Raw genomic sequence first — 14,571 nt, 5'->3', positions numbered from 1 at the left:
GAGGAGCTTGAGACCTTCACTCATTGTCCTTTACAAAATTACAAAGGGTCTTAATATCTGAGAGGGAGGGATAGTTATTTTTTATGAACCATTGGTATGGACTTGGAGGGGGGATTGCTGGGGGAGGGAGATGTTGGGTGGAGGGGAGTAAAGGGGAGAAATTGGAACTATTGTAAAAATATAATCAATAAAATACATTTAAAAAAACTATCAATAAGAGCCAGGAGGAAATAAAAAATACAATTTTTGAATTGAAGTACAAAGTAGAAGGAATCAAAAGTAGGCTAAGTGAAGCAGAAGATCAAATCAGTGATCTGGAGGACAATGTAGAAAAAAAATGCCCAGAAAGTTCAACAAAATGAAAAAAAAGACATAAAAAGAATGAAGAAGGTTTAAGAGAGTTGCAAGACAACATGAAACATAATAACATCCATGTCATAACAGTACCAGAAAAAGAAGAGGAGCAAAAAATTGAAAACCTGTTTGAAAAAGTAATAACAGAAAACTTCCCTAACATGATGAAAGAAAAAGTCACACAAGTCCAGGAAGCACTGAGGGCCCCAATGAAAATGAACCCAAACAGGTTTACTCCAAAACACATTATAATTAAATTGGCAAACTCAAAGACAAAGAGAAAATCCTAAAAGCATCAAGAGTGAAACAGCAAATAACATTCAAGGGACATCCAATAAGGCTAACAGCAAATTTCTCAATGGAAACTCTGCAAGCTAGAAGGGAATGGCAAAAATATTCCAAGCAATAAAAAACAAAGGACAACAAATAAGACCCCTCAATGAAGCAAGGCTCTCATTTAAAATGGAAGGTAAGATAATGAGTATCCCAGACAAAAGAAGACTAAAGAAATACATCTCCACCAAACCAGCATTGTAAAAGCTGCTAAAGGGTCTGCTTTAAGAAGATGAAGAAAGAGAGAGACAGAGAAGATCACAGTACAAAGGGAGAAAATGACAATAAATAAATGGCTATTAATAATAACCTTAAATATAAACGGATTAAATGCTCCAAGCAAAAGAAGGGTAGCTGAATGGATAAGAAAACAGGACCCAAAAATATGATGTCTACAAGAGACCCATCTCAGAACAAAAGATTTACATAAACTGAAAGTGAAGGTATAGAAAAAATATTTCAAGCAAATAGACATGAAAAAAAAGCTAGGGTGGCAATATTTATATCAGACAAAACAGATTTCACAACAAAGGCCATAAAAAGAGACAAAGAAGGACATATCATAATACTTAAGAGACAAATTCATCAAGAAGATATAACCCTGGTAAACATGTATGCACTTAACATAGGTGTACCCAAATATATAAGGAACATCTTGGAAAACTTCAAGAAGGATATCAACAGCAACACATTCATAATGGGGGATTTTAACACCCCTATGTCAACAATGGACATATAGTCCAAGCAAAGAAACACCAAGGATATTGTGGTACTGAATAACACTCTAGATCAAATAAACTTAATTGATATATACAGAATCTTTCACCCCAAAGAAGCAGAATATACATTCTTTTCAAATGCACATGGAATATTTTCAAAGATAGACCACATAATAGAACACAAAACAAGCCTCAACAAATTCAAGAAAATTGAAATTATATTAAGCATCTTCTCAGATCGCAATGGCTAGAAACTAGAAACCAACCTCAAGAAAAATGCTCAAAAAATTTAAATTCATGGAGACTAAATAACATCTTATTAAATACTGAATGAGTTAACAATGATATCAAGGAAGAAATCAAGAAGTTTCTGGAAATAAATAAAAATGAATAACAATAGCCCAAAACCTATGGGACACAACAAAGACAATCCTGAGAGGGAAGTTCATACCAATACAGGCCTACCTAAAAAACACAGAAGAATCTCAAATAAACAACCTGACCTTACAGCTACAAGAACTAGAGAAACACTAATGAACAAAGCCCAGAGTGAGTACAAGGGAAGAAATAATCAAGGTCAGAGCAGAATTAAATGACATAGAGACAGGAAGAATTCAAAGGATCAATAAAATTAGGAGCTGGTTCTTTGAAAAGATAAACAAAATTGACAAGCCTTTGATGAAGCTCATCAAGAAAAAAAATAGAGGACCCAAATAAATAAAATCAGAAACAAAAGAGGAGAAATCACAATTGATAACACAGAAACACAAAAGATTGTGAAAAATTACTATGAACAACTATATGACAAGAAAGTTGACAATCTGGGTGAAATGTAACGCCTATCCTTCTCCAACTATCCAAAAAAAATCCATGAGGGAAGACTCCCAAACTATTTCTCTGAGGCCAGTATTATTCTAATTCCAAAACCAAGCAAGGCACAAAGAAAGAAAACTACAGGCCAATAACACTGATAAACATAGATGCTACTATCCTCAACAAAATATTGGCAAATTGGATCCAGAAATAAATTAAAAAGCTCATACCCTACAATCAAGTGGGATTCACCCTAGGGATACAAGGTTGGTATAATATTCACAAATCAATAAATGTAGTACACCACATAAACAAAATGAAAGAGAAAAACACATGATCATATCAATAGATGCTGAAAAAGTATTTGATAAAGTTTAGCAACCATTTATGATAAAAATACTCAGCACACTTGGAACAGAGAGAGTATATCTCAACATCATAAAAGCCATATATGAGAAACCTGAAGCCCACATCGTACTAAGTTGGAAAAACCTAAAAGCTTTCTCCTAAGATCAGGAAAAAGACAAGATTTCTACTCTCTCCACTCCTATTCGACATAGTGTTGGAAGTCCTAGCCATAGCAATCAGACAAGAAAAAGAAATAAAAGGCATCCAAATTGGGAAAGAAGAAGGAAAACTATCATTATATGCAGACGACATGATAGATAGAATACCCTATACACTCCACTAAAAGACTACTCGATATAATAAGTGAATTTGGCATATTAGCACGGTACAAAGTCAATATTCAGAAATCAAAGGCATGTCTGTTCACCAAAAATAAAATATCAGACATAGAAACTAGAAAAAATCCTATTTATTATAGCAACAAGAAAAATAAAGTACTTAGGAATAAACTTAACCAAGGAGGCAAAAAACCTGTACTCAGAAAACTACAGAACACCGAAGAAAAAAATTAAGGAAGATGCAAACAAATGGAAGCATATTCCACGTTCATGGATGGGAAGAAGTAATATCATTAAAATGCCCATACTGCCCAAAGCAATTTATAGATTCAATGCAATCCCTATTAAAATACCAGTGACATATTTCACAGACCTAGAACAAATACTTCAAAAATTTAAATGGAACCCAAAAAGACCCTGAATAGCCACAGCAATCTTGAGGAAGAACACAGTAGGAGGAATCACAATACCTGATGTCAAACTACATTACAAAGCCAGTGTAATCAAAACAGTCTGGTACTGGCACAAGAACAAATAAAAAGATCAATGGAACAGAATAGAGAGCCCAGAAATGAACCCAGGTCTCTGTGGTCAATTAGTATTTTACAAAGGATGCAGTAGCACAAAATGGAGTGAAAATAGCTTCTTCAACAAATGGTGTTGGGAGAACTGGACAGAGAGGCAAAAAAAATGAAACTAAACCATCAACTTAAACCATACACCAAAATGAACTCAAAATGGATAAAAGACTTAAATATAAGCCATGACACCATAAAAATCATAAAGGAGAACAAAAGCAGTAAAATTCAGATATCTCACACAGCAATATTTTTGCCAATATATCACTCAGGGCAAGGGAAATAAAGAAAAGAATAAACATATGGGACTACATCAAACTAAAATCTTCTCCTCAGCAAAGAAAACATCAGCAAGATGAAAAGGGAACCAACCATATGGGAAAACATATTTGCCAATGAGACCTCAGATAAGGCTTTGATCTGCAAAATATATGAGGGACTTCTATGACTCAACACTGAGAAGACAGATAATACAATGAAAAAAAAATGGATTGTAAGAAGCACCAAAAAACAATGAGTCACAAAAATGGGGAGACAGAGAAACAACCCCCCATCGAAAGGAAAAGTAGAATCCCCAGAAAGAGTGCGAAATGAAATAGGGGGGAGCAAACTATCAGATATGGAATTCAAAACATGGATTATGGAGAAGCTCAGTGAGCTCAGCGGAAACTACAAAGAACTCCAGGGAAACTACAAGGAACTCCAGAAGAACTACAAGGAACTTACTGAGAATTACACCAGCACGAAAAAGGACATAGAAGCTATCAATAAAGGCCAGGAGGAACAGGAGAATACGATCTCTGAATTGAAGAACACAGTAGAAAGAATTAAAAGCAGGCTAGAGGAAGCAGAAGATCAGATCAGCGAGCTGGAAGACAATGTAGATAAAAACTCCCAGACAGTGCAACAAAGTGAAAAAAGACTGAACAAGACTGAAGAGGCTCTAAGACAGCTGCAGGACAACATAAAACATAATAATATCCATATCATAGGAATTCCAGAAGAAGAAGAGGAGGAGCAAGGGATAGAAAACCTCTTTGAAAAACTAATGACAGAAAACTTCCCTAACATGAGGAGAGAAAGAGTCACGCAAGTCCAGGAAGCACAAAGGGTCCCAAAGAAGATGAACCCCAACAGGCCCACTTCAAGACACATAATAATTAAAATGGCAACATTCAAAGACAAAGACAGAATCCTAAAAGCAGCAAGAGAGAAACAGCTAATAACATACAAGGGAGCTCTGATAAGGCTATCATCAGATTTCTCAGCAGAAACACTACAAGCCAGAAGGGAATGGCAAAATTTATTCCAAGCAATGAAAAACAAAGGCCTACAACCAAGAATACTCTACCCAGCAAGACTCTTATTCAAAATGGAAGGTGAAATGAGGAGTTTCCAAGAAAAAAAAGGGCTAAAAGAATACATCTCCACCAAACCAGCATTGCAAGAGATGCTAAAGGGTCTGCTTTAAGAAGATGAAGAAACAGAAAGAGACAGAGAGGAACACAAGTACAAAGGGGGAAAATGACAATGAAAGAAAGAAGGAACTTCTACCATTTGCAACAACATGGATGGAACTAGAGAGAATTATGCTTAGCAAAATAAGCCAGGCAATGAAAGAAAAATACCTTATGCTGTCACCTATTATAGGAAACTAATGAACAACACAAACAAATGAGCAAAATTGAACCAGAGGGCATAAGCCTATAATCTCATTACCTGAGTGATTGTCTGTACCTATAGGCCTCACTTAATCCTGTCTGCATCACTGCATCCTGAGACTCAATGGTTTGGCTGAGCTAAGTGGCTGGGTTGGTGAAGTATGGGGTGGTCTTTGGGCTTCACTTTAAAACTGATTTCTCTTTTCTATCCTAATGGCTTGGACAGAAAGAGCCCAGAGATCTGAGGTGGGGGAGGAACCTAAAATATTTCCCTCAGCCTAAACTAAATATAATGGACAAAAGAGTTTTGGACAGGTGAGATGTACCTGGCACACCTTCCTGCAAAGAAGCCCTTCTTTTCCCTAATGTGGGACATTGAAAAATTAATACCTGTCTTTTGTCATCTAGTGGTTATGGATTGAATGATATCTTTTAATCCTGTTGCCAAATCTGTTGCCTTCAGAATACAACAAGGATGCCAGCCTGTTAAATCAAGCATGCCGTTGTCTGGGGACAGCCAACCGACCTGGATCTGCACGATCCTTCCCCATGTGGGAAGGCCACCGTCCCCTCCACACCCCTACTCTTATTAGGGGTTTCTGGACCCAAGGGTAGGTAGGACGACGACCATGTCCAGCTTGAAGCAGCTAGAAGAGCTCGAGACCTTCGCCCATTGTCCTTTATAAGATTATAAAGAGTCTTAAGTCTGAGAGGGAGGAGTTGTTTTTTTTTTTATTGTTAAATTAATTAATTTAAAAAAAGAAGAAGAATATATGAAAGTGTGAAGCAGGAGAGCTTGTATGTACAACCCATGGGAATGGACTTGGGGGGGGGATATTTGGGGGAGAGGGTGCTGGGCAGAGGGGAGCAAAGGGTAAAAAATTGGAACTATTGTAACAATATAATCAATAAATATATACTTAAAAAAATAAAAATAAAATAAAATAAAAAGTTCAAACAGTTAAAAAAAAGAAAGAAAAAAAATGGGCAAAGGACCTGAACAGACACTTCTCCAGGGAATATAGATATACAGAGAGCCCATAGACAAATGAAAGAATGCTCAACATCACTAGCCATCAGAGAGATGCAAATAAAAACCACAATGAGATACCACCTCACTTCAGTCAGAATGGCCATAATTAACAGATCAACAAACCACATGTGTTGGTGAGGATGTGGAGAAAAGGGAACCCTAGTGCACTGTTGGTGGGAATACAGATTGGTGAAGCCACTGTGGAAAACAGTTTGAAATTTCCTCAAAAAACTAAAGCTGGAATTGCCTTTTGATCCAGCAATTTCACTGCTAGTAATATACCTGAAGAACCTTGAAACACAATTCAGAAGAACCTATGTACCCCTATGTTCATAGCAGCACTTTTTACTATAGCCAAATGCTGAAAACAGCCTAAGTGCCCATCAGTGGATGAGTGGATCAAAAAACTGGTACATTTACATAATGGAGTACTATGCAGCAGAAAGGAAGAAGGAACTTCTACCTTTTGCTACAACATGGTTGGAACTGGAGAGTATTATGATTAGTGAAATAAGCCAGGTCATGAAAGACAAATATCATATGACCTCACCTCATGCAGAAACCTAATGAACAAAGCAAACAAATGAGAAAAATAGAAACAGAGGCATGGAAACAAGGAACAGAATGAATGTGACTATAAGAGAGGGTGGAGGGGGAGAAGGGAGGTAAATAAGGGGCAGTATCTAGTCAAGAAACTAATATAAATGACTCATGGATATAGACAACAGAATGGGAATTGATTGTGGGAGAAGGGGGAGGTGGACAGAGCAGTGGAGAACAAGGAGGGGAAAATGAGACAACTGTAATAGAACAACAATAAAAATTATGGAAAATAAAATGAAAAATAAAGTTTACACAAGAAGAGAAATTGTATAATCATATTTTAAAAAAGCATTTGACAAAATCCAACATCTACTGATTTATTTTTTTAAAAAACTCTTCAAACTAGGAATAGATAAAAACTTTCTTAACGATAAAGAGTATCCAAAAAAAAAAAAAAACCCTTCAGCTAACATTGTATGTAATCGTGAGAAATTAAGAGATTTCTTCCTAATGAAATACAGAGTAAAAATATCCTCTCACTTCATTTCTAGTCAATCTTGTAGTGGAAGCCCTAGGTAATGCAATAAGACACACACAAAAAGTAAACTGTGTATATATTGAGAAGAAATAAAGCATCTTTGTTTACAGATGACATACTTATTTCCTTATAAAAAAGTTTTTTAAGTTCTGTAACTAATAACTGATTATAGTAAGTTTTCAGGGCAAGTTAATATACAAGTCAATTGTTTTTATATATAGCAGGAATGAACAATAGAAATTTGAAGTTAATAACACAATACCATTTATAATAATAACCCCCAAAAGAAGCACTTAGGTGTAAATCTAAGAAAATCTGTAAAGAATCTCTAAGAAAAATTGTCACTCTAATAAAAGAAATCAAAGATGATGTAAATAAATAGAAAAATAGATATGGATAAGAAGACTCAATATTGTTGAGATGTCAGTTCTTCCCAACTCAGCTTATATATTCATAGTAATTGCAGTCAAAATCCTATCAAGCTATTTTGGATATAGAATAACTGATTCTAAAATTTATATGGAAGAGCAAAAGATCCAGAATAGCCAATACAATACTAAAGAAGATCAAAGTAAAAGGATTGACACTACTCAACTACAAGACTTATTACAAAGCCAAAGTGATTAAGTCAGTATTGTACTGATGAAATAATAAACACATAAATCGGTGGTGTAGTATAAAGAGACCAGAAGTAAACCTCACAGAAATAGTCAACTGATCTTTGGTAAAAGAGGAAAGGCAGTTGGATAATAAATAATGTTTTCAACAAAACATGCTGGAAAAATTGAACGTTTATATGCAAAAATACATACTTGTAGACATAGACCTTAGATCTGTCACAGAAAATTAACTAAAAATGTAATGTAGGTCTAAACATAAATCACAATACTAAAAAAACTTATAGAAGAAAACAGGAGGAAATTTTGGAGATCTCGGACTTGGTGATAAGTTTTTAAGTACAATATAGAACTACAATCCATGAAAGAAAATGGTGTCTTTAATAAAATTTAAAACTTGTGCTCTGAAAGACAGTTTTAAGAGAATCAAAAGAAAAGCCAGAGAATGGGATAAAATATTTGAAAACACATACCTAATAAAGAATTTGATTTCAAAGTATACAAAGAACTCTTAAAACTCAATAAGAAAACAAAAACCCAGTTAAGAAATTGGCAAAGGATCTGAACAAACACTTCATCAAATGAGACATACAAATAGCACATAAACATATAAAAATATTTTCAAAAAACCTCCGCTGCCTTGCGGCATACCTCTTCAGGGGAAAGGCTAAGGGAGTAAACCCCGACAGAAAATCCGGAGCCGGAGTCCCTAAGGCGGTTTGACATTGTAGTCAACACCGGCAACTCCTGCGGCGCACCTGAAGCCAAGCTGTATTGACTCCGTCTTTCCCTTGGACCCTTCAGCTGCGAAGAGAGGGGGGGTCTGCTGCATGGGCAACAGCAGACCCTCCATATCACCCTGCCCAGGCTCTGTAGCTTCAGCTTCACTGGAGAGGACACTCCAGCGTCATCACAAGATGTTGATTCAACACGGGAGGAGACAGATACCGTGTCACTCCCGAGTCGGACTGCACAGCCATTCTCGGCGGTGCAGATAGACTCTTAAGAAGCTACACCATCGTCTCTCGAGACGGACGGCTGCCGACGACGTTATATGTGATGATTAGAAAACTGTAAATTAGAACAACAATGAAAACCCATTAAATACCTATAGAAACTAAAATTTAAGCAAATAGACACTAGTGAATACCAACAAGACTGGTAAGAATACAGAGCCAAAGGAATTCTCATTTCTTCTTATTGGGAATGGAAAATGGTACAGATGCTTTGGAAGATAGTTGGCATTTTTATACAATGCTAAACATAGTCTTACAATCAGTCCAATTTAGTTGAAAACTTATGTCCACACAAGACCTGCATTCTGGTGCTTACAACAAGTTTGTTCATGACTAGCAATGGTTCAATACATCTGTGGTACATCTGTACAAGGGAATGTTATTCAACAATAAAAGAAGTGAGCTATTAAGCCACAAAAAGAAGAGAGACTCTGATCATATTATATGCCATTCTGGAATAGGGAAAACTGTAGAGGCACTAAAATGATCAGTGGCTGCCAAATGTTCTGAGTTAGGGTGAGGCACAGGGATTTTTAGGGCAGTTAAACTGTTCTGATACTATATGATGCTATAATAGTGGACACATAACTGTATTTGTCAAAATCCATGGAACTTTATAGCACAAAAATTGAACAAAACTATGTGCAATATTAAAAAAAAAATTTAGGTCATTTGAGATACCAGGAAGGAATTTAGACTCTGACAAAAGCATATGACTGTATTAAAATATGAAAAGAAAAAAATTCTCATTGCAGGAGTGGAGGGGGAAAGTGCTGATCTAAGTAATTTTGTTACTAAGTGGAGTCTGCAAGACTAAGGCAAAAGGAACCATACATAAGAACTGTATTCTAATTGATAAAGTGCTTTCCCATGGGTTGAGTCAACAATTTGATATTGCTACCAAAGTGTATTGGAATTGAACAATTGAGTAAAGAGAGATCAGATGATCGAAGACAGATTTTTCACAGCTGGTTGGGAGATTAAAGATAACTGGAGGATGTGGATAATCATGTGGTAATGGATTAGAGCTGGAGACATCAGAAAGAACTCATGCTTCACTTAGTATAAATACAGATTGTAATATACAGAATCACTCACAGAGATGTGTATATACATAGATTAGAGTGTGTTTGTGTGTGTGTGTGTGTGTGTGTGTGTGCTTTCTTTCAGCTTAGAGACCCCAAAAGATGATAACCTACTACCAACAAACACGCCTAGTACCCAGATCTTGTTTTACAATATACCATTCTGTGATAAAAGGAACCAGTGCTTCTTGAAAAAATAAGTGAATCTTGGAAATATAACTACATGATTAGCTTGAAGTATTTTGTAGAGGCAGAAAGTAAAGAAGTGTTCAGCCTCTCCCCTTTCCAACAAAGCCCCACATACATAAATGGTGGTAAGTCAAAGAGGCACAGGAGCCAACTTAAGATCTCCCAATGTCCAAAACTGAAATAATTTGAACAAAAAGTTACTAAAGTAATATTATATTATAACATGAGACGTATTTTTAAAAAATCCATGAGTCCAAACTGATACAAATAAATGATCAAATAAATTAATGTGAGAGAGGGGACAAATCACTTCATGCAAATGAATTTTGAATAATATATGAAGGTAATCCATCTTCAAGGAGGGAGAGTATATCTTCCCACCATTTAGGTCTGGGCTGTGCATAGTGACTTCCTTCCAAATAGGACAGTATGAAAGGGGGAAGTGGAATAAATTTACAGTGAAGAAGATTGACAAACACTACCTCAGCTAGATCAAGGTTGATATCAACACCTATAAATCATAACAATAATGAGGACCCTCCATGCAGTGTGATGAAAAGGGCACTTTACCTCTGATGTCTTCCTTCTAATAACTCATTACCTCAGTTTTATCATGAGAAAAACATCATGAGAATTTTAATAGTTGGTACCATAAAAATTATTTAAGCAGTACTCAAACTGTCAAAATTATCAAAACAAAAAATGTCTAAGAAACTGCCACAGCTAAGAGATGTCTAAGGGGGCATGACAACTAAATGCAATTTGCTATTCTGAATGGGATCCTGGAAGAGAAAAAAAAGTGTAGGTATAAACCAAAGAAATCTAAATACACTATGGACATTACTTAATAATGTATCTGTTTTGCTTCATTAATTATAACAAGTTTAACATCCTAACACAAGATGTTAACAATAAGAAAAACTGGAGACATATGTAAACACTCTGTATTCTGTTCCAAAAATTTTCATCTTGTTATGGCTACATAGGCGAGATTGAACACTCTGAAACGGTGTATAAAGTTAAGCAAAGGATTTTTAATAATGGCCAGGAGTTCGGCAGACCCTGAGCTGGTCTCTAACATGCTCCAACCTACAATGGAGTCTAAATGCTGGGTTTTTATACTGGTGCAGTCTCTTTGTTTCTTCTTTGGCGGGAAACAGCCTTAGGAAGAGGGGGCTGGGCAGGACTGCAGGAATGTCTTGGCAGTAACAGGAACAGAAATTTGCAAGGCTAAAGGTTAACTTCCACTGCAGCATAGCTCTTCAGCCAGGGACAACTCCCTGTGAAGCAATTTATTTTCAAAGGACTAGACATTCTGCAAAGCACAACCTTCACAAATGTTATAAACCAGACACAAGCAAGCAAATGGGAGGTGATAGAGGCTGAAGTCCTTTTAGCTTGTAAATCACTAATTGCTATAACACTCCTTCTTACATTCCTTTTCCCAAGGCCTTTTAGCAAGTCCTTGCTACTTCTTACAAAGAACATTTAAAGCCCTTACATACTTACATATTGAAACTTTTTACAGGGACTATTTGGTGCCCCTACAATCTAAGTTTAAAATTCTTCTAAAAAATTAAATCTATTTAAAGAACCAGAACCCAAAAATACAGCTACTGTTCTGGGGCTTCCCTTTGTTCACATACTGGAAAGTCCCTATGCCTACTTCTTGTATTGGCTCACATATGTCCTTCATCTATCTTGGTTTACTCCCTCATCTTGTTGGGTTTTATTGTGTAGTAGGTTTCTGATTTAAAAAAAAAAAAAAGATTGAATGGAAGATGTTTCAAAATATTATTATTTTACACTTACCATTGATTGGTCATATGGATGTGTATAAAATTCTAGGTTAGAAATTACTTGTTGTTATAATTTTGTAGCATTTGTCCTTTGTGTTCTTACTTCCAGGATTGCGGTTAAAATTTTCAGTCAGGAGAGAAGATGGCGGAGGAATGGTGGGAGGATGCGCTTTCTGGCTCCGGAGACCTGTCTGTAGTTTGGACTAATTGCAGACAGAACATCTCAGTGAGCAGCTGGACACTGGCAGGAGTCGAGCCTTGGCACTACTGGATTAGAGAAAACCATCTGGGAATGACCTGTTTGGTGAGGATAGCGGAGGAAAAAGGGACGAGACAGGATTTCTGACTGGGGTGGCTGCCTGAGCTGCAGCTGGAAGTACACAAAGGCTTTTAAGCGACCACAGGCTTCCCCAGAGAGGAATCAGGAGGACTGTGGATCTCTGCCCGCTGGCAGAGCCAGGTCTAGGCCAGGTGGCATCTGACACTGAAAGACAAGAAACAGCGCACTGCTGTGCATGTGAGAACGTCATTTTTCTTTATATTTTTCTCTTATGTACTGCAGAGAGGGGAGGAAAGGTTGGGGGTATTAGGACATTCTTGAGGAGCACAGGCACAGAAGTGCACTCACCCACTCCCCAACCCTCCCCTTGGGTCGCGGGGGCAATGCATGCACAGGGAAGTGCCCTCATCCACTGGCCCAGGTGCGCAGCCAGGTCACTGGCCGTGTGCCCGGGTGCACCTCGGACACACCCCAACAGACATAAGATCAGTGCCCCAACGGGCACAGGGAGGGCCTGCTGGGTACTCAGAAGACCATGCGCTGACACCCCTGGCCAGCCCCAGTGGGCACCAGGCTGGAGCGCGGACCACTTGCGCGGGCTCTGCTTGTGCCTGCCCAGGCGGGTTGGGAACAGCGGGTAGCCGGGGCGACTCACAGACACTCACTACCACCATGCACAAGTGTCCAGGGCCCTGCCCCAAGGGGTGAGAGGCTGACTCCTGGGGTGCAGCTCGGCAAGCCTGAGGCTACTGCGCAGGCCACCTCGTGAATGCATGCTGCGCAGGCCACCTCGTGAATGCATGAGCGCATGCGCGCACAAGCACCCTGGCTGGCTCCAACAGGTGCCAAACTAATGCACCGGCCACTCTGGGTGCACAGGAGTAACCGGGCATGTGACCAACACTGTATGCAGGAGCGCCACTGCTGCAAGGATCAGGAACCTCTGGCCCACCTCATTAGACCAGCTGTGGATCCAGAAAAAGAAGACGACACACAAAGGCTGAACTGAGTAAAAACTTTCCTTTTGTGTTTTTTTTTAATTTTTATTTCTAATTTAGTTTTTTTATTTGTATTTCATTTTATTTTGTTTTAAATTTCTTATTTTTAATTTTTACATTTATTTAAAAATATTTAAACTATCTCTTTAATTTGTTTCATACCATCTCTCTTTCTCATCCTTTCTCTTTAATTTTTGTTTATTTGTCTCTTTTCTTTAGCCTCCCTTTCACACTAAATAAATAGAATACAACTACTATATAAATCTAATGCTATACAATTCTACTTTCTTACTATATTCTGCATTCTTCCCTTTTTTCTTTTATTAATATTAACATACAATGTAAATACTACCTACTGTCTTGCATAGTCTCGAAACTACATGCTACTATTATTAATCTATCACCCCTCTCTCAAAAGTCATATTTTTCCTCTTTAAAAACAACTCTTATCTATTCTTCCTATAGTATAAAAGCCCTAACATCTCTACATTTATATTAATAATGGCTCATTTGCTGACGATAGCAGGATAGAGGGTGGGGGACATTTTTGAGGGTATGAGTTTCCTGCCTGGGCTGTGTTTATGTTTTTAACAGCATCTCCACAAAAGAACTCAAGATAAAGTGGACAGAGTGACTCTCAATCAACTAGCCAGAGGGAAGATCCTACCAAAGAGCATTTGAAATATAACCAGACAGCATAAAAAAACAACATAAAGGGTATCCCAAAAACATCAGGGTCAGGAGATCAAAGAGACTGCACTACTGAAACCCCCAGATCTCCTATAAAGAATCTCATACAACAAAGGTGGGAAGTCAAAGCAGACAGATCCAAGATAAAAGTAAAACAGTATAGCAGACCAAGGAATATTCCCAACCTCCCCTATGCACTCATTTTGACAATCAGCATATTAAAAATTTACTTGTAAAGCTTATGTATATTCTGCTGAAACTATCCCCTAAGATTCTCACCTGCAGAAAAAGGATAAAAAGCTCTCAGGACAAAGACTCAGGGTGGGCTCACTTTAGAGCTCACCCATGCCTCTTCTTGGGAATGAACTTTTCATTTCCTCATGAACTCTAAGGATCCCAAGGAGACTTGCAGCCAGGATAGCAATAGGCAGTGGCCCAGCCTTACTCTCTGACCCTGTTTCCAAGGCCCCCTTTTCTCTGACTTCACTGTCAGTTTAAAGCAGCCCCACCTTGGCACACTTTAGTCTCTGTGATCTTCACTTTCCAGTGAGCTAACAGCAGCCCCACCCTGGCTCACTCTTTTCCTATAACTTTCCTAGGGAGCCAAAGCAGAGCACCACCTAGGCTCTCCTGTTGCTT

Source organism: Furipterus horrens, unplaced genomic scaffold (assembly GCF_987537825.1).
Source record: "Furipterus horrens unplaced genomic scaffold, mFurHor1.1.pri manual_scaffold_9, whole genome shotgun sequence".
Lineage (NCBI taxonomy): Eukaryota > Metazoa > Chordata > Mammalia > Chiroptera > Furipteridae > Furipterus > Furipterus horrens.
This window is presented reverse-complemented; position numbering follows the sequence as displayed.